At 37.2% G+C, this 23,989-nt stretch overlaps 1 protein-coding gene across 7 annotated transcripts in view; it reads right to left on the reverse strand.

The window, feature by feature from the left end:
- APP (amyloid beta precursor protein) overlaps window positions 1-23,989 on the reverse strand; it is a 254,045-nt gene that overhangs the window by 214,487 nt on the left and 15,569 nt on the right. The gene's annotated exons all lie outside the window — the stretch shown is intronic.

Here is a 23,989-nt window from a genome sequence, read left to right on the forward strand (position 1 = left end):
GACGCCACCTCAGCATGGCCTGATGAGCGGTGCCATGTCCACACCCAGGATTTGAACTGGCGAAACCCTGGGCCACTGCAGTGGAGCGCGCAAACTTAACCACTCGGCCACGGGGCTGGCACCCTAAATTCATTTTTTTTTTCACTTCTTATTAAGATTATGATAGTTTACAACCTTGTGAAATTTCAGTTGTACATTACTGTCAGTCATGTTGTAGGTGCAGCACTTCACCCATTGTGCCCACCCCTGACCCTGTTTCCCCTGGTAACCACCAACCGGATCTCTTTGTCTACATGTTTAACTTCCACCTATGAGTGGAGTCATACAGAGTGCATCTTTCTCTATCTGGCTTATTTCACTTAACATAATACCCTCAAGGTCCATCCATGTGGTTGTGAATGGGACGATTTTATCCTTTTTAATGGATGAGTAGTGTTCCATTGTATATATATATATACACCATATCTTCTTTATCCAATCATCAGTTCATGGGCACTTAGTAAATTCACTTTTTATAGAGCTCTTTTTACACACGAAATTTTTTGTTGCAAGCTCATACCAATAAATTATTAAATATATCACTAATAGTGTATACTCAAAATGGCCCAATGGAGTTTAAGACGTGTTCAAGTATAAATGTACACGTCACCCCATTCCTCAATCAGAGTTCTCAAAAACAGTTTCCAAAGGATGATAACAGTTATGGGTGGAGAGGGGGAATTCCGTTGTCAAACACATAGGGGAAATGGATCATTCAAGATGGATATTGGAGGCTTTGAGAAAATCCTACAACAATGAAGCCAATTTAACTCTTTTTTATACCAAGTTTTCCCAAACATATTGGCCGTGGGACCCTGCCATTGTGGCACATTTAACACATCTGGAACAAAATCTGAAGATCTGAAATGGATGATCAAGCAAAATTTAACCAGTCATTTTGAGTAAAACAAAATAAATAAAACCAAAAAGAAGTCTTAGAGGGAAGAAGAGCAGTGTGACCAGGGGCCTGCAGAACTGATTATAATAAAGCTTCAGATTTGGCTCTAGGCAAAATAATTATATGACATGTAGAATGCAGAGCAAGAAAAGCAATGAGAATGACGATGTATTCCCAAATGCCCAAAATACTTCAAAAGCAAATCATGAGCGTTCAGAAATACGCCAAGAAGTGAAAATCAAGACGTTTACAAGGTCCCAATACAGTGCAAAATTCCAGGTCTTCTGCCTTTTTAAACTATACAGGTAAATTGAATCAAGCTGGTTTGTGAAAAGAAAAGTTAGATTTTCCTTGAGTGAAACAAATATGACAAAGCCAGGTGCAGGTACTTATATCATATCCCTGAATTTCAAAATCACATTTGTAAAATTCAATAAAGCGATACTAAGCAAAAACAGTTGGTGACTAAGAACTAAAAAAGGAAAAGGCAGACATAGATGTTATAACTCTGAACTGAAGCACACATTGAAAAGGAGAAAGAATCAGTGCTCTTGTTTCCACAATACACAGAATCAGTTACTACCGATTTCACAATAGAGAATACAAATTACTTCTAATTTTCCCGTTTTCAAACAAGTGAGAGAGAGGTCAGCCCAACTCTTCAATTTCCCTTTCTATAAAGGGAAGACCTTTAGAACATTTTTACAGACCTTCACACTTTTCTGACATTGGGGAGCTCATCTATGATGCCAAGTAAAAACGACTAGATAAGTAAAAAGTAAGTAACATATACCCAGAACCTCCCTGTTTGTTAAATAAAGTTTTTCTCAGATCTTATATTGAAAAGTTGTGCTAATTTTCACTATGAAGTTACAAAGTGTTCAACATTACATAAAAGCCAGACTGGTCAAGCTTCCAATTAGAAATGAACAGACTGATACAGAAGCCAAAATCTAATGATGGACACCTGAAATTTACATAATGTTATAAACCAATGTGACTTCAATAAAATAAAAACATAATAAAAAATAGAAATAAAAAGAAACAAATAGACTGTAATTCATATGAAGGTTACATTCACAAACAAGGCTAGACAGAGAGCACCACTCTGTAATGTTGAAGACAGCAGAATTTCTATTGTTCTTAAAAATGAATGCTATTAATTAGGCGCTTCATAGTTACTCACAGATTAGATTTAGCCAACAGTTTTAAAACATCTACGAAAGAAAACTTATCTTGTTTTAAATTCCTGCTTGAAGACCACCAAGTTTCTTAGTGTTCTCTGGAGGTAGCATTGCATTGCCTTTTCAAGAGACAAGAAAATCTCTGCAGAAAAGAACAGGGACTCTTCACAGGGGGACGTGATTGACCATGACGGTGGTGGCTTACAGCTGAAAAGCACACCAACTAACAACTGTCTTTGAATTTTAGGTGCAAGCTCTGAGAATCAAGTACCTCTCCATATTTTACATGAAATCCTCAAGAAAACCTATTTTAGATATCCAGAATATTCCATAAAACATTCCTTAACATTAAAATACTTAGAAATGACTCAACTGTTTGGCTAAGATTATGTTGAAGGCAAATTCCTGTTTCTAAATGTGTCAGGTCTGGACAGCACCAACATGTGAGCTTCAACGCGCAAACTGAGACTTGACTTCTATTTAGCAATTCATATTTTTAGCAGTAAGTCTCCCCTTCCTTCCTCCCTCACCAGAAAAGAACAAAGAAAAGAACAAAGCAGGGAAAAAAATTCTACTTAAACTGCCAAACCATCTTTTAGATGGGCGTTCATGACTAAGAATAAATTCTACTATTTTCCTTTGAGTATACCTATTCCTGAGTAATATAAATTTATGTCATCAATAAAGTAGTGAAAAGGCCCATAAAATAAAACATTTCATTATTTACCGGAGCACGAAGGCTTTTCTAGCCAAATGTAACCATTTTATAGTTCACAGTGGTTCTATAAAGGTTTTTTTTCCTAAAAACAATTGAGTCTAGAGCAATATACTCAGCCAGTCTCTCAAAATATTTGTTGGTTCCTTTTACTAAGCCAAAACAAAGATTATTCAGCTCTTGCAGAGACATCAACTGCGCAACGGAGGCATCTCCAAATAGTAAGGGAAATAAGAAAACGCCTACTGTCCCAAGTAAGACATAAGCATTGAAGGACACTATTTTATAGCCAAAATGAGCTACTCAGTAATAATTGAGAAAAATACCCAATCGTAACAAGCTCCTCTGAATTAGAACCCAATTATTGACAGCTGACGTGAGCTAATGCCTACTGTAAGTCATCCAAGAGATCCACCCAATTGTCCTCATCAATGAGAAATATTACATAATATGCTATATATAACACCATACGGTTGAAAGATAGCATCATCTAGGGTCTCAATATTCAGAATGATAAACCATGAAACTCAGAGCTGACAACCAATTTATACAGATGGGTCTCTACTTCCCAGGGGATAATAAGCTTGTCCACCCAGATCTTATTTTGTAAAACAAGGGGAAAAAAACTACAACAACAAACTCCTTACCATATGAAATAGCTATAAATAAACAAGGTGCCCATCTAATTTTTAGATGACAACTGATCCACCTAGCTCTGCCACTAGACAAAGGATTAATTCTGTAAACAGAGACAGTTAAACAAACTCAAGATAAAATTGCCTTGCCATAGTTAGAAGTGATGCCTCATATATGGCATCTGAGGCTCATCAGAAATGACCCAGTTTAGGGGAATAACATTACATCGATGTTATATATGCCATTGCCTGAATTCAGATTGCAGCCTCATAATTAAATCTGCACCTTGCACCCACTAGGTAAGTCAGCAAAGTAAAGCTCATTCCAACCGAATCTACAAAAAGAACGAGGCCCAGTGCACTGAATTAGACTTTTAAAGTCCAATATATAAGACAGTCACTCTTCTTTAAGAAATTAATTTAATTTTCCCCCACATTAAAAAAAAAATCTCTCCTACTCCTGAACTACCACAGAACTTTATACCTGCACTGTGCAGTACATGCTATCTGCCTTATTACCTGGATATTTGTTTAGCATCTACAGCATGTATTTACCTCCACAAGTCCTGAATCCGCTGACATGGTGCTTGCCCAAAGAACACAGAAATATTTGGTTATTTCAACTTAGTTTTTAAAAAACACTAGTAACTTATGTTACAGAATATAGTATTTTGAGTTTTAAAACCATTTGTAAGGAAAATAATCTGTGCTGACTCACAACAGAACCTTTCTTTAGTGCCTTTGTTAAATTCTAAGTGCAAAGACCCCAAAGGTCAAAATGAATTAAGAACTGGCTTTATTTGACATAAAAAAGTGAAAAAATGGGTAAGTGGTCTTCCTCGTTCATGCGTTCTACACTCGAAGTTCACTATATATACTTCATTGCTGACAGTCAAGGTCAAAGAGAAGATAAAAAATCTAATAGTTCCTGAGTAATTGAAGGAACCTATTAATATTGAATATGCCAATTTTTATTAAGACCCTTGCCACCATCTTGATTTTAGGACTGGCCTAACAATTGTGTGATGTTAGAGCCAAATTAAGTTTGAATGTCTTAATAATTCATTACAATTACTAGGGAGACCAATCACTAGACTATGGATTAGGTGCACAATCTTGTTCCACATTTCTTTTTGGCTGATTTAACAATTAGGATAAAGGAAAATACTCCCCTTTGAAAACCAAACCAATCAGAAGCAATAGAATAAAATTTTCCTCCAGCAAAATAGAGATCTGTTTACAATTGACTGGATAATAAATCCCTCTTTCTGGCTCTGACCTAGAACTTAACTTGGTTTAATTTCAGACATCTACAAAATGACATTCGGCCTTTTATACTGACTTCTCTGATGTTGCAATGCCTTTGCAGGAATTTCCGAAGATGTTCAAGAAGTACAGCATTTAGAGGAAAAGCAATGTTTTGCCCACTTATGATTATTATTTATTTGCTTCAGGGTCTGCCCATATTTTACACAATCTAAGAAGCATCATCCTGATATACACGCAAAGAAAATTACCGAGAACAATAAATATGAAACCATCACTATTATTAATATCTGCAAATAAGACAGCCACGGCTGCAAATCAATTAAAAGCCAGCTTAAAAAAGCATATAATTAATTTAAACAGATAATCAAGCAACATGGACTTATAAGATCAAGGCCATTTTCCAAAGCAGAATTAAAAAAAATAGGCTCATCCACTCTTGAAATTCTTTGAGAATTTTCAGCCCTTGTTAGTTAACACAAAGTATGAATGCTTTTCTTTTAAAAACAATTTGCTTTTCACAGCAATTTTCTAAGTGTGATTCTAGGTGAAAACACAGAGCATCTCATTTGCTCCCTTCAACCCCCTCCCCAGAACAGTGATAATAATTTTCCATGATTACTTTGTAAAATCTATTGTGAATAAGTCAAAATTCAGAATGAGACTGTATGTTTTAACACAAGATTTATAAAAACTGCCCCCTAAAAAACACTGCTGACTATTTTCTTGGAGTAATTTACTATTTCTTATAATCTATATGTTTCCAAATATCTAAGGTATCCACAAGATTAAAAATAAAATCTTCACCACTCCAATTTCAATAAGATTCTCACTCAAAATCTTCCACCGTTTTACCATTTCATCACAGCTCTCCGAATAAACAATGGTGCCCATATCCTAATATTTTTAAAGAGCCCTGCGCTCAAACGATTGCTAGTGAAAAGACCACAAGAGATATTATCCCTTATTATAATTACGCTGTGTGCATAATCAGATAGCAAGCCAAAGACAAAGCCAGGATTAGAATTACCTTCTTAAATTCCTAGCTTATCAAGAAGGTAAAGCTGGTGAACATGATTACCTGGACAGCTGCACCAGACTTTCCTCACCCCAGAATTCAAGACCTTTGCAATTAATCAGAAAGCTAGGGTTGAAAACAAGCCACACCACACGCATGACTTCTGTAACGTAAAGACATTCAAGTACATATCAAACATAAATAATTTAATTTTATACCACTTCCTAACTAGTAAACATAGAAACATGAAAAACATGCAAAATAAAAGCTTTCACTGTAATTTGGTGCAAATTCAATCCTATTATTTCATACACAAGACCTCTTTCACTTTAACCATCTCAAATTTTCGTTTTCAGTTTCCTTAGACATGTTATCAGGAAAAATGCAAACAACTTAGAGAAGTTGGGTTATTATCTCAAACTCATTCTTAAGTAAGTATCTTCATTTGCCAAATGGTGAGTCCTCCATCAGAAGTTAAAATAAATGCAAACCCCACCTGGAAGATACTGGAACTATGAGTCCTATCTGCCTTTCCCTCTTTTTCATCCCAGACTTCCAACTTCCCAACTTCATTAAACCAGGAGTGTTTTGCATATTACTCAGGAGGAATAAAAGAGATCCTTGATAGGAATATCTCAAATTGTCTTTTAGAAATAGTTTTGTCACATACACATCCATGATCCTCCCATCCTGCACCCCACTGCCTCTCTGAATGAGAACACACCGTACCCCCACATACACACCACACCTCTACTACACACGAACCTCACACATGTAATATGCAATCGAGAGGCAGTCACGGTAAATCTTTAAAATACAAATAGTTGATCTGATGATTCTACTCCATCCTGGAGCCATCAGGCTCTAGGGATTATAATTTTCTAAATGTGCACAAGCTTGTTTAGGCTATCAGTCAGGTTACTGCAATGTTTTGCCCCCTAAGAAAAACTGAAATTTGTATTTTAAGAGAGAAGTCTGACTTCTACAATTTATCTTCGGCAGCTACACCAATTTGACTCATAAATAATTTCAAAATATAGTGGGTTTTTTTGTTTTTTTGTCTTTTTGTTTTGCTGAGAAAGATTTGCCCTGAGCTAACATCCATGCCAATCTTCCTCTATTGTTTAGTTATGTGGGCCACCAGCACAGCATGGCTGCTAATAGACTGGTGTAGGTCTGTGCCCGGGGAACCAAGCCTGGGCTGCTGAATTTAACCACTAGGCCACTGGGACTGGCCCCAAAATGTAGGTTTTTAAAGAGCAGTTTGTTTTCCTCAGTCCACCTAACGTATTTTTTCAGGACTGCTATTGTATCTAAGCTTTGGGCAATCTATAAAGCAGACATTGGACTCAGAACACAGGGCAGCTGTTTTCTGAAAAAACAAAGCTGGTTTCTAACCTAGGTTCAAGCCGTGGCCCTGCCTCCAAGGCAAATTTGTCTTCCCCTACTGTATCTATAGACTAGAACGACTTCCCCTGAGAAACCACAAACTAGCTGCCATAGATCCTTCGTTTTCAAACTGTGCTCTGAGGAACCCTAAGATTCCTAGAGGAGCCTCAGTATTTGAGAGGAAGCCAAATAAGGGAAGGGGTAACTTTAAGTTTTCAGTGAAAGCAAGTGGGATTTTTTAAACCTATTTTATAGATTAAGATCCTACACAAAGTATATTTTTATTTGAAAAAATGGGTTGTGCTGCCTTTTTTCTAATCCAGGTGAAAACTTGTGCCCTATAATTTAACTAAAAATGTTACAATTAGAAGTAGAACTCACAAGATTTCAAGTTGCTATAAGTATAAGATAATTTCCACTGTTACAAAACAAGTAGGTGGGGGATGAGCTGGCGGGGGAGGAGGGTGTTGTTCCTAAGAAGGAAACACTCCCAGCAGGACCCCTTCCCTACTGGGAATTACTGAAACTGTAAAGGGTGAGAGCAGAAAGCAGGACACCAAAATCAGACAAATTTTAGGAGCTTCAACCTCTCATTTAGAAACTCTGGAAAGAATTAAAAAAACAAAACAACCTCTAAACATATTTCTAAAATTCAAATAATATAAATTAGAGTTTTAAAAAAATTACTTAGCGATAAATGTAAAAATATTCTGGTCACCCATGCCAGGGATAAATAAAAAGACAGGGGGGGTCCTATTTCTGTTTCTCCACTCAGTGGGCATGAGTCATGGCTGTCCCTAGGATTTTACAATGAAACAAAATACACATTTGTTCTATAAACAAAAGGCTTCCCTAGGGAACCCATCTTCCTCTTCAGTGAGAGTTGTCAGATAGGTATTTTTTGTGGCTTTAATGAGTATTTTAGAAAACTTCTAAGACTTTTAATGTATTTTATGAAGATTGGCTAAATTAATACTCAAACGTACTAATATCTGGTGGCCTTTTTCTGGTCTATACTGTTCTAACTATAAAATCTTGCATCAAATTCTTTTAGAAACCTGTGGACAGACGCATTTACAGGTAAAATGACATGATGCTTGGGACTTACTTTAAAATACTACAGAAAACAAAAGAACTGTGGGGGGGGTGCTAAAACAGCAACTGTAAAAGGTGGTCAATTGTTGAAGCTGGATGAGATACATGTTTGAATTTTTCCATAATAAAAAGTTTTCAAAAATCCTTTTAGAAAGTTGGCAAATTATTTAAACTATACACAAATATCATACATGTCACAGGATCAAAATATGGGGTTAAACCAAAGGATTAAAAGAATTTATAAAACCTCGTTCTCTCAATTTCACAAATAATTTGCCAGGTGATGGTTTCCAATGGATACAACAATACAGTATGTCACTCAATATTTATCCAATGGAAACACAAAGTAGAAGTCTAAGTGACTCAGAAAAGCAAATTGATGTTTGTTTGCTTGCTATTTGGTCAAAGGAATGGAAAAGGAAGACTTTCTTCAACATTATTGCCTACTTTCTTGGAAAGGAATAAGGTGTTTGCAATTTTATGAAGACTGGGAGAAAAGACTGTGACATCCTTTCTTATACTTTTGTATATATCGCATTATTCTGAACCATGATTTTAGATGGAGTCTGTACGCTTTAATACAGTAGAAAAGGCTGACCAATGTCTTGAACTAGAGGGCCAACAAGAAACACTGTAATGCAACGTAAGCAAGAGATGAGAAATAAGTAAGGGGAGATGATATGTTAATGCACAAAACCAAATAATTGGAAAGAAAAGGACAGAAGAGCCAAAGATGCATCCCCCTTGACCTTGAGAAGAATGCATTTTATCCTGTAGACATACCTTAATTTCAAAGCTAACTTATTATCAAATAATTGTATAAAAATCATCCTTTACCTTGTGAAAGAGACAAGGGGTTGTTTCTTCTAGAAGCTCCAAATCTGGTCAACATTTTGTGATTCTACGTTAAGTTTACCTAAGAGGTTCTCAACTTTAGCTTCCATCAGAATCAACTGGAGGGATGTGTTAAATAGACTGTGGGGCCCACCCCCAGGCCACACTTTGAGAACTATGGACTTATGTCATGATCAATACCTGCAAATTACCACTTTTTTTAAAAGCAGACACGATTTTTAAAAACTCAGTACACATTCTACAAGAAGCATTTTATTAAACAGAATTTTCAGGCAGAGTAAGAATGTTTTACAAAGAGAATTATCACCCTGGTTAGAGAACTGCATTTCAAGGACTAACAAATTGAACAGGTACCAAATAGTTTGTAAACCTCATCCCTACTCTGGTAGTTGTAAATGTTTATAATGTTGTAATTTACAAAAAGATACTAAGATCTGAGAACAGAGGTTCATCTTATCCAAAGACAGTCTTCAAACAATGCCTCCTTCACAAAACTCACTTTAACAGCTGGTACACTCAGTGCCTCATTGGTCCCTTTGGATCTGAAGGAGAGCTGGCTCCAATCGTCTTCAATCGCATCGGCAGCTGTGGAATGCTCCCTGAGATCAACAAACTGCTGCTGCTGTGACCACAAGGTGAGTCAGCTGAGCATCAGAACTAACCCCATTTCCATTAGGCACAGCAAGGCCGTGCTGTGTAGGTGTGGATACAGGCACTGGAGCCAAGTGAAGAGGTGATGCAGAGCCAACAATGGACAACTGCAGCTTGGGTATAACAAATCAATTTCCTTTTGTAAATTTCTTAACATACAGCCCAGTGTCAGAGTGGGGAAGGAGGAACAGAATCCTAAAGAACTGCTGGCCAAAACTCCATCGAAGGTTTACCAGTGATTTAATCCCCACTAACTGCTTCCTCCAAATCAGGCCTCTAAGAAACAGCTGGAGTCAAGATGACAACTTGGATTTCAACAAATTCAAAGTCTATTGCAGCTGCACCAGAATGAGAATAGTTTAAGCTAGTCAATATAGGAAATCTGTTAGGTAGAAGATAGCTGAATTAACACCTTCAAAAATCTGGCTCACAACTCTCGCCCCTCTTATTTAATATAGTACTGGAGGTTTGGGCCAGAGCCATTAGGCAAGAAAAAGAAATAAAAGGTCCAAATTGGCAAGGAAGAAGTGAAACTCCTGCTGTTTGCAAACGACATAATTCTATATATAGAAAACCCTAAAGAATCCATCAGAAAACTATTAGAAATAATCAACAACTACAGCAAAATTGCAGGGCACAAAATCAAGTGACAAAAATCAGTTGCATTTCTATACTCTAATAACGAACTAAGAGAAAGAGAACCCAAGAATACAATCCCATTTACAATCACAACAAAAAGAATAAAATATCTAGCAATAAATTTAACCAAGAAGGTGAAAGAACAGTACACTGAAACTATAAGATGTTATTGAAAGAAACTGATGATGACACAAAGAAATGGAAAGATATTCCATGCACATGGACTAGAAGAATAAATATAATTAAAATGTCCATATTACCTAAAGCAATCTACAGATTCAATGCAATCCCAATCAGAATCCCAATGACATTTGTCACAGAAATAGAACAAAGAATCCTAAAATTCGTATGGGGCAAGAAAACACCCTGAATAGCTAAAGTAATCCTGAGAAAAAAGAACAAAGCTGGAGGCATCACAATCCCTGACTTCAAAATATATTACAAAGCTACAGTAATCAAAATAGCATGGTACTGGCACAAAAACAGACACACAGATCAATGGAACAGAATTGAAAGCCCAGAAATAAAACCACACATCTATGGACAGCTAATCTTTGACAAAGGAGCTAGGAACATACATTGAAGAAAGGAAAGTCTGTCAATAAATGGTCGTGGGAAAACTGGGCAGCCACATGCAAAAGAATGAAAGTAGACCATTATCTTCAGCCATACACAAAAATTAACTCAAAATGGATTAAAGACTTGAAGGTAAGACGTGAAACCATAAAACTCCTAGAAGAAAATATACGCAGTACATGCTTTGACATTGGTTTTAGAAGGATCTTTTTGAATACCATGTCTACTTGGGCAAGGGAAACAAAAGAAAAAATAAACAAACGGGTTCATCAGACTAAAGAGCTTCTACAAGGCAAAGGAAATCAGGAACAATAGGAAAAGACAACCCACCAACTGGAAGAAAATATTTGCAAATCATATATCCAACAGGGGTTAATCTCCAAAATATACAAAGAGCTTACATAACTCAACAACAAAAAAACAAACAAGACAATCAAAAAATGGGCAAAAGATCTGAATAGACATTTTTCCAAAGAAGATATACAGATGGCCAAGAGGCACCTGAAAAAATGCTCAACATCACTAATCATCAGGGAAATGCAAATTAAATCTACATTAAGATGTCACCTTATACCCTTTAAAATGGCTATAATAACCAAGACAAAAAATAACAAATCTTGGAGAGGATGTGGAGAAAAGGAAACCCTCATACACTACTGGGGGGAATGCAAACTGGTGCAGCCAATATGGAAAACAGTATGGCAACTTTTCAAAAAATTAAAAATAGAAATACCATACAACCCAGCTACCCCACTAATGGGTATTTATTCAAAGAACTTGAAAGCAACAATTCAAAGAAAGTTATGCACCCCTATGTTCACTGCAGCATTATTCACAATAGCCAAGAAGTGGAAGCATCCCAAGTGCCCATCAACTGATGACTGGATAAGGAAGATGTGGTATATATATACAATGGAATACTATGTAGCCATAAAAAAGACAAAATTGTCCCATTCACAACAACATGGATGGACCTTGACGATATTATGTTAAGCAAAATAAACCAGACAAAGAAGATAAACACTGTACGATTTTACTCATATGTGGATGGATAAACAAACACATGGACAAAGAGAAGAGATTAGTGGTTACCAGAGGAGGAGGGGGTTGGGGGGTGGGCATAAGGGGTAAAGGGGCACATATATATATGGTGACTGACAAATAATAATGTACAACTGAAATTTCAGAATGTTATAAACTATTATGACATCAATTAAAAGAACCTGGCTTAAAAAAAAAAGTGATAGCCTTCATTATCTTCTCACTGGCATTTTGGTGCTGGTATAAATTTATACATTCTCTTAGTTTAAATTCAAATAAATTATCTATTGAAAGAATGGCAATAATTATTGCAAACATCATGGGGCCTGGTTGGGGCAGAGGTTCTCAAATTCCTTTCTAGCTTTAACTCTTAGCTACAAGTCTAAGAAAACAACTTATTTACATAGACATTCTAGAATAGAAAAGATAGCAGATTTGGAATCAGATTCTATAGGCTGCAATTCTAACACCTAACTGAAAGGCTATAATTTGGGCTCCTCATCTGCAAATTAGGGAATAAAATGGTACCCACATCATAGGAACAGAGTACGAATTTAAATGAGCATGTAGATGGCTTATGAAGCAAAAATAAGGATGCTAATGATGAAAAGGAAATCTGAAGTTGCAAATACCAACACAAAGAATCTAAATCTTTCATAAAATTACGTGATACTTGTCCATTACATGAGACTCCAAAGTTTGTAAAAGCCACAAATTAACCTGAACGTTACTTCATATTTTATGAATAGCCTGATAGTTTATTTTACAATTTCCTGGTTTTACCTTCATTTTGGACACGGTCACGTTACAAGAGGAAAGAAAGCAACAAAACCAAAGCAAAGATAATAGACCTGCTTTTAATTTTTTACTGAAAAATACATTTGCAAGAGAGGGTTGTGGATGATTGAGTTCTTTTTTATGTTGGAGACAAGGCAATGGGTTAAGAGTACATGTTGTCCCTTATCAACATGGGTGTGTACATGAGCAAAGCCACGGGAAATGTCTAGCAAATGTCATGAGCCAATCCTCAATGCTGGCTTACAGCAGTAGCAATAATAATAAATATTTACTGAGCATATATTATGTCCTACAGGCTGCATCATTTCTTTCAGTCCTCACAACAACCCTAGAAGTTAGGTGCTTTTCTAATTAGTTCTACTTTACAGATAAAGAAACTGAGAAGAGCAAGGAAACTTTTCAAAAGAAAAACATATATATATAAAGTTATTATATCAAGAGTTTCACAAAGCACTCAAGAATTAAGAAAGGCAATGAACTGCTTTGCTGGAACTGTGGAAGGTTCTCTGACCTGCACAGATGTCCAACACCTCAGAGATAACTCATTGTGCATGCCCAGTTAGGTCACCTGTGTATGGCTGCACATGTGTGATGCCTGGTGACACTATGTAACCTACGGACAAGGCTGCAAGATGGAAGGATAAGAAATGGGACCAGAATCCAGATGTTAGGTCCCAATGATGGGATGCTGCAAAGGGAGTTTTTGCAACCATCAGATGATTATGCTGGGGTTTCATTGTAACACGTTAGCAGGTATAAGTGGCTTGGTAAATACCCTCTGGGGCTTCCTTAAAGCTGGAGAGACCCATCCTGGACAGGTGGAATATCTTGGCAACCAAGCTGAGAGTGTTGAGAAACCAGGGAAATTGAAGAAGCTGCACAACCACGCCCAGTCCTAGCTTGATGCCTCCAATGGGCTTTGCTAAGAATGTCGCTGCCAGTTGACTGCAGTAACTAATGCTTCTCCAAGATGGGTGCATCGTGTGCTCTGTTTTCACTAAGCTTCATAACCACTTTTCTGCAGGACTATTTCACTACTGTTAGACATTCCCTATTCAAAATTAAGAAAATGTCACTCAGCATCACTTAAGAAAATTAATAAAATAAATCCTACCTATATTTCATTAATTAAGGCAAAATTTATAAAGAAATAGTCAATACTAGATTTTTATTAAAAGAGGTTGAATTTTTTTTTAAAAAGACTGAAATTATAAGAAATTTAAAAATCTTTATTCAAGGTCAAAGACAACTTTAGAAAATATAGTATCACTTTACTTGCCACAACCTCCAACTTTTATAACCAATGTGGAATAGAAATGGGTTCTGATAATAGTGTTGATCCATAAAATGAGTGGGAAACTCAATGTAAGATTAAAAAAGTGCTTGTGTTAAATATTTAAACCAAAAAAAGATGAGTAATGAAGATGCCTTCAAAAATAATTAAGTTTTAAAAATCAGAAGTTATTGGTTACTGTCCTTTTTGACTTTAAGAACTACAGATAGATGCCATGGTTAGGTCACTTGGAGTGGGTTCCAACTTCAGCCCTATTGTTTACTGCCATCTGGGGCAAATTATGCAGCCTCACTGAATCTAATTTTGTTCAAATTTCATTTTGAGATAGCATTTGTCCCCTCCTCCTTTCTTATGAAGCTATTAAGAATATCAAATTAGTCAACAAATCTTTGTAATACAAACATCTTGCTAAGTTGGAAAGAATGTTCTCCATGTTTCAAATTTGGTTTACATTATCCCTGATACAATCTCGATTTGTTTTAATGTGTTACCACACAAATATTTTTACCTTACACAAAGTGCTTTTTATTATAATTTCCCATACACAAAGGAGTCATTAAAAGATTCTTTATTGAGTTAAGAGGTCCTACACCCAACCTTAAATTAAAAAGTCAGTTATAGGGGCCGTCCCAGTGGTGTAGCAGTTAAGTTTTGCATGTTCCAGTTCGGTGGCCCAGGGTTCGCAGGTTCGGATCCTGGGCGTGGACTTAGAACAGCTTATCTAGCCATGCTGTGACAGCATCACACATATAAAATAGAGGAAGACAGGCATGGATGTTAGATCAGGGCCAATCTTCCTCAGCAAAACGAGGAGGATTGGTGGCGGATGTTTGCTCAAGGCTAACCTTCCTCAAAAAAAAAAAAAAAATCAGTTATTGTTTCCACTTGTAAAGAAAATATAAAAATAAGATGAAGAAATATTTTATCATAGTCAGTTCTTTCCAATAGCTTTCTGGGTTAAAATGCAGACAATATAACAAATCTCAGTATAAAATTCAGTGGGGAGAATTCAATGGGAGAGAATACCTCCATTAAATTGTTTCCTTCTGCCTTAGCATGAGAATCCCATAGCTAGCATTAGTGTCAATTTGAGAAACGATATTACAAGAACCAACACGAGAAATTTTGGATTGAAGGAGTTCTTGAATTTCAATGTAGAGCAAATGATCCTGAAGTAATAATTTACATTTCCAGTAGTTTCAAAAGCGAGTTTTGATATGAGTCAGTTACCCATGAAAATAAATAGATGAAATTCACTGAAATGACCTCATTTTATGAGACAATAAAACTTGCTATTCTCAACTTTATAAAACTAGCATTCCATAGAAGAACAACTGGAAGGATTCTAGATAATACATCAAACTACACATCTCCCTAAAATTAGAGATGTTTTGAATGGGATGGGAGAGCTTGCCTGTGGAAAGAATTACCTGGGACCAACTGTTAGAAGCTGGCTGATGGCCTACGAGGAATGACACACCCAGGGAGTTACACCTCCTAGATGGGGGGGCCATTGTCGTGGGACACATGTAAGCTATCTGCTTGTAGTTAAGAAGTTCAAATAATATAGAAGCTGATAATATAAAAAGTAAATATGGACTACCTTTCCATTCTACCACCTCCCCATCCAGAGTCAAATTTTGTTAGATTTACCTGAATCTTTCAGATATATTCTATACGCATAAATTTTGTTTCATATATAAAATTTTACTTAACGTAATTATTCACTATGCCTGCTTTCTTCAAAACCTTTTTTCACTTAACATTATTTTTATTTTATGACGGCATAATATTCCAGTTTGGTACAACAAAGTAAAAAGCAGACTTGTTTAATCGATTCAAGTAATGCTCCAATGATGTTCTCACCTGTGGGCGCTTTTTCAATTATCATGTTACTAATTCCTAGAATTGCTAAATTGAGGGATATGCACAAAGGTTTGAATAACTCTTCTTGAAAACTTTCGTACCACTCACGGTAGAAAAAAATGTGGTTCTTCGCATTCTTGCCAACTCTGGCAAGACTGTTTATTTAGTATCTGCCAATCACATGGTTAAAAAATAAAGTTATCTCACTGCTTTAATTTGCATTTCCCTAACTACTAATAAGACTGAGCATACCTTCCTAAGTTTATTGGCTACGCCTATTTTTTTCCTGAATATGATCTGTTAAATTATTTGCTTTTTTTGGGGGGGGGGGACATCTATTTCTTTTAAATTCTTTTAGAGGTTCTAGGGCTGGCCCTGTGGCGCAGCGGTTAAGTTCACACATTCTGCTTCAGCAGCCCGGGGTTCCACGGTTCGGATCCCGTGTGCGGACATGGCACCGCTTGGCAAGCCATGCTGAGGTAGGCATCCCACATGCAAGGTAGAGGAAGATGGGCATGGATGTTAGCTCAGGGCCAGTCTCCCCCAGCAAAAAGAGGAGGATTGGCAGCAGATGTTAGCTCAGGGCTAATCTTCCTCAAAAAAACAAAAAAATTCTTTTAGAGGTTCATACTGAAATACATATGGATAGAACTATAAGACTGAATTTATTACAAAATAACCCAGTGAGGAAAAGGAGAATGGGGGGAGTTACAGATAAAACAAGGTAGATAATAAAGATGGTAGTAAGTTTATAATTTCTGAGCCTTGGTAACAGGTAGCTGGGTATCCATCATATTCTCTTTGGTTTGTTTTAATTTTCTTATAATAAAAGTTTTCTAAAATGCTTTGCTCATATTCCTCTTAATACATTCACGTTTAATATTTCTAAGTGATTTGTAAGAACGCTTTGTGAAATAAACAAACTTGCCCTTTGTTACAGACACTATCAACAATCACCCAGCTTCTTTCTCTCTATGGACAGATATCCCAACATCATTTATTCCCCTCTATGTGGAAAGCCATCTTTATCCTGAACCAATTTCCAATATACATAAAGTTCATTTCTAGACTTCCTTTTTGTCCCATTGACTTGCCTTTCCAGGTGCCACGCAGTTTTAATTTCTATAACTTCACATTTTTCTTTGGATTTTTTTTCTGGTTATTCTTACCTAATCCTAATGATTTTCCCAGATGACTTTGAGAATAATCGTGTTAATTTTCCTAAGGGTCTATTATTCTTATAAACATCCCTTCGCGCAGAGCAGCCTCTCTAACACAACATAGCATGATTTTCTGTTTTACATCAGTATGCTTTCGTGTTTCTATCCAGGGTCTCATCTGTTGCATTCAGACTCTGAATTCATTTGATGTATCACTAGTAAACAAATGTTAAATAATTCCTTTCTCAGTGTAAAAACTATTTATTTAGCTACTGTGAAAGGTCAAACTGCCAAAACAGACTGGTGTAACATTTGAGCACTCCCATTTATATAAGTCTTATTTTTATAAATAAGCACCTGACTAGAAACTCAATAAAGGAGCATGTCATCATCAGTCTGAGGCAAAGGGTTTTAAATATAATCCACTAATTCTAGTCATAAGCATTTTAGTTTTACTTTACTGGTTTATAGTTTCATAGGGAAGATGTGACGACTTAAAGGCGAAAAGTATCTTTTTATGGCTTGATCAATTGATTAGCAATAAGTAGAAAAGAGCATCTGTTTTCACAGAGCAACAGTTAAATTGATCCATGTTAAATTGGCCTCAAAGCACCGGATGCAGCTACAGGATCTGAGTCTAAGAGGATCGCACAGACTAACAGCTGATAGGCGCTTACTCATGCCAGGTCAGAAGGAAGAAATGGGGAGGAGGGCAAGTCTATCCTTCTAGAATCAAAACATCGAGTCCCCGCCCCAGAGTCTTTTGGGTTTGTCTTGAAAACTTTAATCCCCCTCCCATCCAGATGAACTCCTGACCCTAAAATAAAACCTCCCAAATACAAAAAGCAGACTGATCCATTCAATTCTCATTTTGTGAATTAATGACATTCAAGAGTCATCTGAAACCACTAAAGGTACATGGTGATTTTCTCCCTAAATCTAATGTGTGCATGACAAGAGCACAGAAATACATGAATAAAATTGAATAGAGAAGCACATTTCTAACACACAGTCAATGCTATGCGTGAGCAGGACTCCAGGAGATGAAGTTGATTCCACCTAAGGAATGAGCTCTACCTACCATTTCAAGAAGCTTCTGCAGGTGCTAGAAGCCACAAGTCCCTTCAGAAAGCTCTCTCCATTATCTCCTTCTCAGTCCCCTTTGATGTGTGGCAAACAATCCCTTTGTTTTCAAAGGGGTTAGCAGAGATCTTTGAAAGATAGCAGCCAGGAATTCCCTGGCTGTCTCCAGCTGGTCCAGGCACTCAAGGCTGTCATTTGTGCAGGGTCACTGCTGAAAATGCCAAGGAGGGGCAGGAAAGTGGACGGGCAGGAGAGCTGCATCCTGGACAAGCATTCCTTAGATTCCTGTCCAAGTGGCTTCTCTGCTGGGTTCACAGGCATTTCAAACTCTAACAACCTGACCACAAAGTTTACGCAGAATTTAAGTGTCATTTCTGTTTTCAGATATCAAAAATGTTATCAATGAAATGTTGAGATGCCAAAGGCTTCCAGCCATTTGATAGCATGCTAATGTGAAGCTAAGTGGTGCCATTCCCTTGGCAACGGGGCCTCTTCCCCAGTCTCTGCATTTTCATAGGGGTAAAGGGTGGCCGACCTGAACATCAAGGACTGTTCCGAAGGGTCCAAGAAGAGGAGATATTACAAAGGGGCTTAAAATGAAAATCAGAGCCATTATTCATTCAGGGCCTACTATTGGCCAGGCTCTGGGCTTTGTACCTTATTCTTAATTCAATTTTTCTCCAGACCAAACTATTTCCAGATACTTTGTAGAGGTGGAAATTTAGGGTTAAGGAAAATAATTTTCCTGCAATCGTAATCCTAGTAATTCAAAGAGTTGTGACTCAAATCCAAGGTGTGAATGACTCCAATATCTACAGTCTGGACAATCTTATTTGAGGTTGAGAGAAAAAAAAGGAATAGGATTGGCATGGAAGGAGTGTAGTAGGATCGGGGGAAGATGCCATGTAGAGACACCAGTGCTCACAAGTTCACGCAGGTGAGGCTGGAAGGAAGGGAAGCAGCCAGGAAGTGAAGCCCGAACAGTTTAGTCTTATTCCTTATCAAGCAGCCACTGTAATGGCTTGTTTCCTCAAGGAGTGAATTGCCTAGTTTAACAGGAAACATGGGTGAACTCCACCCATCATTTCATTTTGCTGGAGGCAGGAGAGAGAAGTGGTTGGGAGTATAGCCATTGAACCGGGTTTGTGAGCTCCCTCCCAGCTTATACTTGACCAGCTTGATAGATGAAATGAGGATATCTCATAGGCTGGTGTTAAGGATTACATGAAAAGCACTTCCACCAATGGCTGGATCATAGAAAGAGCTACATACCTGTTTATCATTATTATTATTATTATAAAAGCCAAGGAAGCATCTATTTTTACAGATGCCTGAAATAGAGATGTTTATTCCAGAACTAATAAATCACGACGATATGACGTGACTGACTGCCAAGTTTCTAATGCAAGTTCTTTTGGTTGGGACTAAAAAAAAAAACCCAAAAAGCAACAAACCTAAAATAACTATGAGACAGTATTTCTTCCTGTCTTAAATTTTTAACATACAGAGGCAAAGATGAATTATTATATACTCTAAGAGCTCTTTTAAATGTTTAGAATACAAAATGTCTTCCATAAATTCCTCCTGATTAAAACATACATTCTTCTCCAAGACTGAGTAAATTCAGCATGGAAGATACTTCCCATTAGTTTTTATACATGATTCATCAATGTGAACTGTCACCGATAAATGGTATACACATAATTGGTGGGAATTTTCCCACCCCACTTCAATTTACTGTTCCTTCGAGCTTGAATACTTAAAGGAGAGGAAAAAATGTTTGTCCTCTACCATCTTAGGCTCAGTAACTAGGGCCTTGCAAATTAAACTGAGAAAAGGTCCACAGGAGAAAAAGCATACAAATGTTATTTGATGTTAATTAGTATTTTTACATGGGGCTGGGAGGAGCTTCAGAGAAAAGAAGTGAAAGCCCCAAAGGAGGAGTTAGGCCTGAGGGCTTATATTGCATTTTAACAAAGAGCAGTAAATTGTGGAGACATGACACGCACAAAGGAGAAGAGGTCTGGGCTTCAGCACGTGACATTTATTCACTATATATATATATATATATATATATATATATATATATATATAACAGTATTGTATTTATTTAAAATAAGTAAAGAATAGGGGCCGGTCCAGTGGCGCAGCAGTTAAGTTCGCACATTGCGCTTCTCGGCGGCCCGAAGTTCATCGGTTCGGATCCCGGGAGCAGACATGGCACAGCTTGGCAAAAAAGCCATGCTGTGGTAGGCATCCCACGTATAAAGTAGAGGAAGATGGGCACGATGTTAGCTCAGGGCCAGTCTTCCTCAGCAAAAAGAGGAGAATTGGCAGTAGTTAGCTCAGGGCTAATCTTCCTCAAAAAAAAATAAATAAATAAGTACAGAATAAATAAATGACATAGTCCTTGCTCTAAAAACCTACAATATGAAATATAATAATATAAAACTGATTAACCGACCATGTAAATAGCAGTTAATAATCAGATTATATGGGTCTGGCTGAAAGGGCTCCATAACCCTACAAAGGGTTCTCAGGAAGCAGCATCTCATCACACATTATTAAATTTGAAGACAAATCTAGTTCTTTTTTGTGGCTAAAGATTTGTACTCTTGAGAACTTCATAGAATAAATGTTTCTGACTTATTTTTTAACAACATAAAATCAGGAAAGACTTAAAAGTAGGGAAATAGGAAGGAGGATGCTTTACTTACATCTGTGTAATCACCTAACCCAATTAATGCTCCCAATGAATGGCCTTAGTAAACCAAAACCACAATTTCACTGATGTCTACATTCGAGCCCTGGCTATGATTGCCTAAGTCTAACACCTTCTTACAGTCAAACTTCTGCCAACACAAGTGATCACGAAACCATTAAATAAGAGCCTGTTTGAATTACTAGGTCAAGTTTTCCTTCTTTCTTTCTTTGCTTTTTTTTCGGTGAGGAAGATTGGCATTGAGCGAACATCTGTTGCCAATCTTCCTCTTTTTTTCCTTCCCAAAGCCCGAGCACATAGTTGTATATCCTAGTTGCAAGTGATTCTAGCTCTTCTATATAGGATGCCACCACAGCATGGCTTGATGAGCAGTGTGTAGGTCCACACTCAGAATCTGAACCAGCAAACCCCAGCCTACCGAAGCAGAGCATGCGAACTTAACCACTCAGCCATGAGGCCAGCCCCCTCCTTATTTCTATATCTTTGTGAATCTCCATGGTTTTGGTTCATCTCATTTTCTTTAAGTTGTGGGGGACTGGAATTGGCCACCCCAAGATATGCCTCTTTGGCATGAGGATTATTTGGGGCTGGTTACTTTTAAAAAAACTGCAGACAGGAAAGAAACTCTGAAAAGCAGAATTTACTTACCCTTTGTTAAGAACCATTTACATTTGTAAAGGAAATCTCCATCTGTAAGGGGGTCTTCCTCTCTGTACCAGGAAGAAGGGGGGATGACCTTATCTCTAGAAACTCTTAATCAATGAGAAAGGCAAGGACTTACATCTGCATAATAATCTTACTCTTGTTTACTGTACTTGTCTGGTAACCTCCCGTAACTGACTCCCCCCACCCCCAACATCCTCCTTTGCCTTTAGCTGAAGATGCTATTTAAGGTGGTGGCTTCAGCCATTTTGGCAAGTTGCTCAGTTTGCCTGAGCCTCTCCCACGTATACATGTTATAAAGCTTTGTTTAATTTTCTCCTGTTATCCCATCTCATGTGAATTTAATTCATTCTCCAGCCAGAAGGACCCAGAGCAGGTAGAGGAAATGTCTTCCTCCCCTACAAAGTACTACATTACAGTTGAAGGACCACCATGTTGAATGCTACTTGAGAGCAGCAATGTAGATCACTCAATAAATACTTAAAATATTCATAGGGATTTGGCACATGATCCTTCCTTACATCATTACTTCCAGCCTAACTTCGGGTTGGAAATGCCAAATCACAAAGCACACATCCACAATTCTATAGCTCCTGTCGCCCTAAACAGATTCAGACATCCATTCAACATTATATTTACAAAGAGCCAATAATGGCATGAGATTTAATGTTAAGGAATAAAATGCAGGATATAAAATGATCTCAAAAATGTTTTAAAAATTGACGTAAAACAGACATTGGTGGGGGGTAGGATTATGCATGTTTTTAAATTTTCTCTAAGTTACCGACAATGTACTTATAATACTTTTCTAATTCAAAAAATCTTACTTAAACATAATAAAAAACTATGACTCCCCCGAACATTTTAAAGTTCTGAACTTCTGTTCCTCTTGGCTATATTTACCATGAAAAATATAGGGAAAACTGCTAAAGATATATGGTGGCTTTTTTAAGTTTAAAGACAATTTTTTTAAGTTTAATAGACAACTGCCAAAGGAAATATGGATGTCCCTGGGCTTTTAATTCATTCCTGCAAGCTGTGAATACTCTAAGTATTGTCCTACACATCAGCATTTGCAAAACACAATGATTTTCATCATACAATATGAAGAAAATACAGCGCATCCTTAACTTAAAGATCAACAGTGTCGTTGTGGCTAAAGCCTAGCCAAAGATGAGAAGTCCTAAGGTTCAAATAGAAAAATGGTTACGTTTAACACTAAATCTAAACTCACTAAACCTAAGTCACATGAATAAACTTAAACTCTCTCCAAAGCACTCTTACATGACCTACAACACCCAGGCTGATAAATATTTTAGCAATGAAATGAAAAACAACTTCCAACTCTGAAAGCTCACCCATCAGGCATTTTCACACTGTAAAACAAATACTTTACAGCAATGATCCCAGGAGCATACCAATCGTCTGCCTTTACCAAACCACCGTGCCATGTGGACAGCTTTCCACATTTGCTTACATTTTGAAAGTAACAGGCCAGGACTGCACTGGGCTTAAGTTATCAAAAAATATCATGCTTTAAGTTTAATTGGGTAAGAACTATGGACATACACAAGCAGTCTTCCAAAAGCTGAAAGAAAAAAAAAGCTTAATATCAGTGTTTCCAGGAACAGACCCCATACACACAACAAAATGTGTATAGAAATGCCTTGTCAATCTTTCCTTTCATTGCACAGTTGACATCTCAACCAGTGTTCAGAGTCACATCTCCTGGGTCCTAACAGTCCCCTCAATTCCTACTCCGACAGTGCCCACGCCAAAAAAAGACAAACTGACCATCTCCTATTACCATCCTGCAGAAAGATTCTAGATATGCCCGGTGATTTTATTTACCCTGCCCCAAAGGAGAGTTTTGTCCAGATCAGGCCCGGCCTTCTCAAGAAGGCCAGATTTTCTTAAGGTTCCTGGCTCCATACTTCACTGATAGCAACCACCTACCATTAGTACATATTGAAGGGGACAGAGCAACATGCAACAGAAAAAGGAAGAACCAGGGTGATGAAGAAAGAGACTAGAACTCAGAGGACAGGACTGGGCTTTGACCCTTCATACGTGAGTGATACTGGCAGCTCAATGTCTCCAGATCCTAGTTTCTTTATTTGTAAAACGAGGGGGCTTAGAAAGGTCTTATGGCTACTACCTGTTCCAAAACCGATGATTCTTTTCCTAGACAGCTGCAGCATCTAATATGGTAGCCACTAGACACACATGGCTATTGAGTACTTGGAAAGGTGGCTGGTCCGAATTAAAATATGCTCTATGAGTAAAATTTTGAAGACATAAAATGAAAAAAAAGAATGTAATATATTTCATTAATTTTTATACTGACCACATGTTGAATACTTGGATTTATTGGGTGAAATAAAACACATTAAAGTCTGTTT

This window comes from Equus przewalskii, chromosome 27 (assembly GCF_037783145.1).
Source record: "Equus przewalskii isolate Varuska chromosome 27, EquPr2, whole genome shotgun sequence".
NCBI classification, from domain to species: Eukaryota; Metazoa; Chordata; class Mammalia; order Perissodactyla; family Equidae; genus Equus; species Equus przewalskii.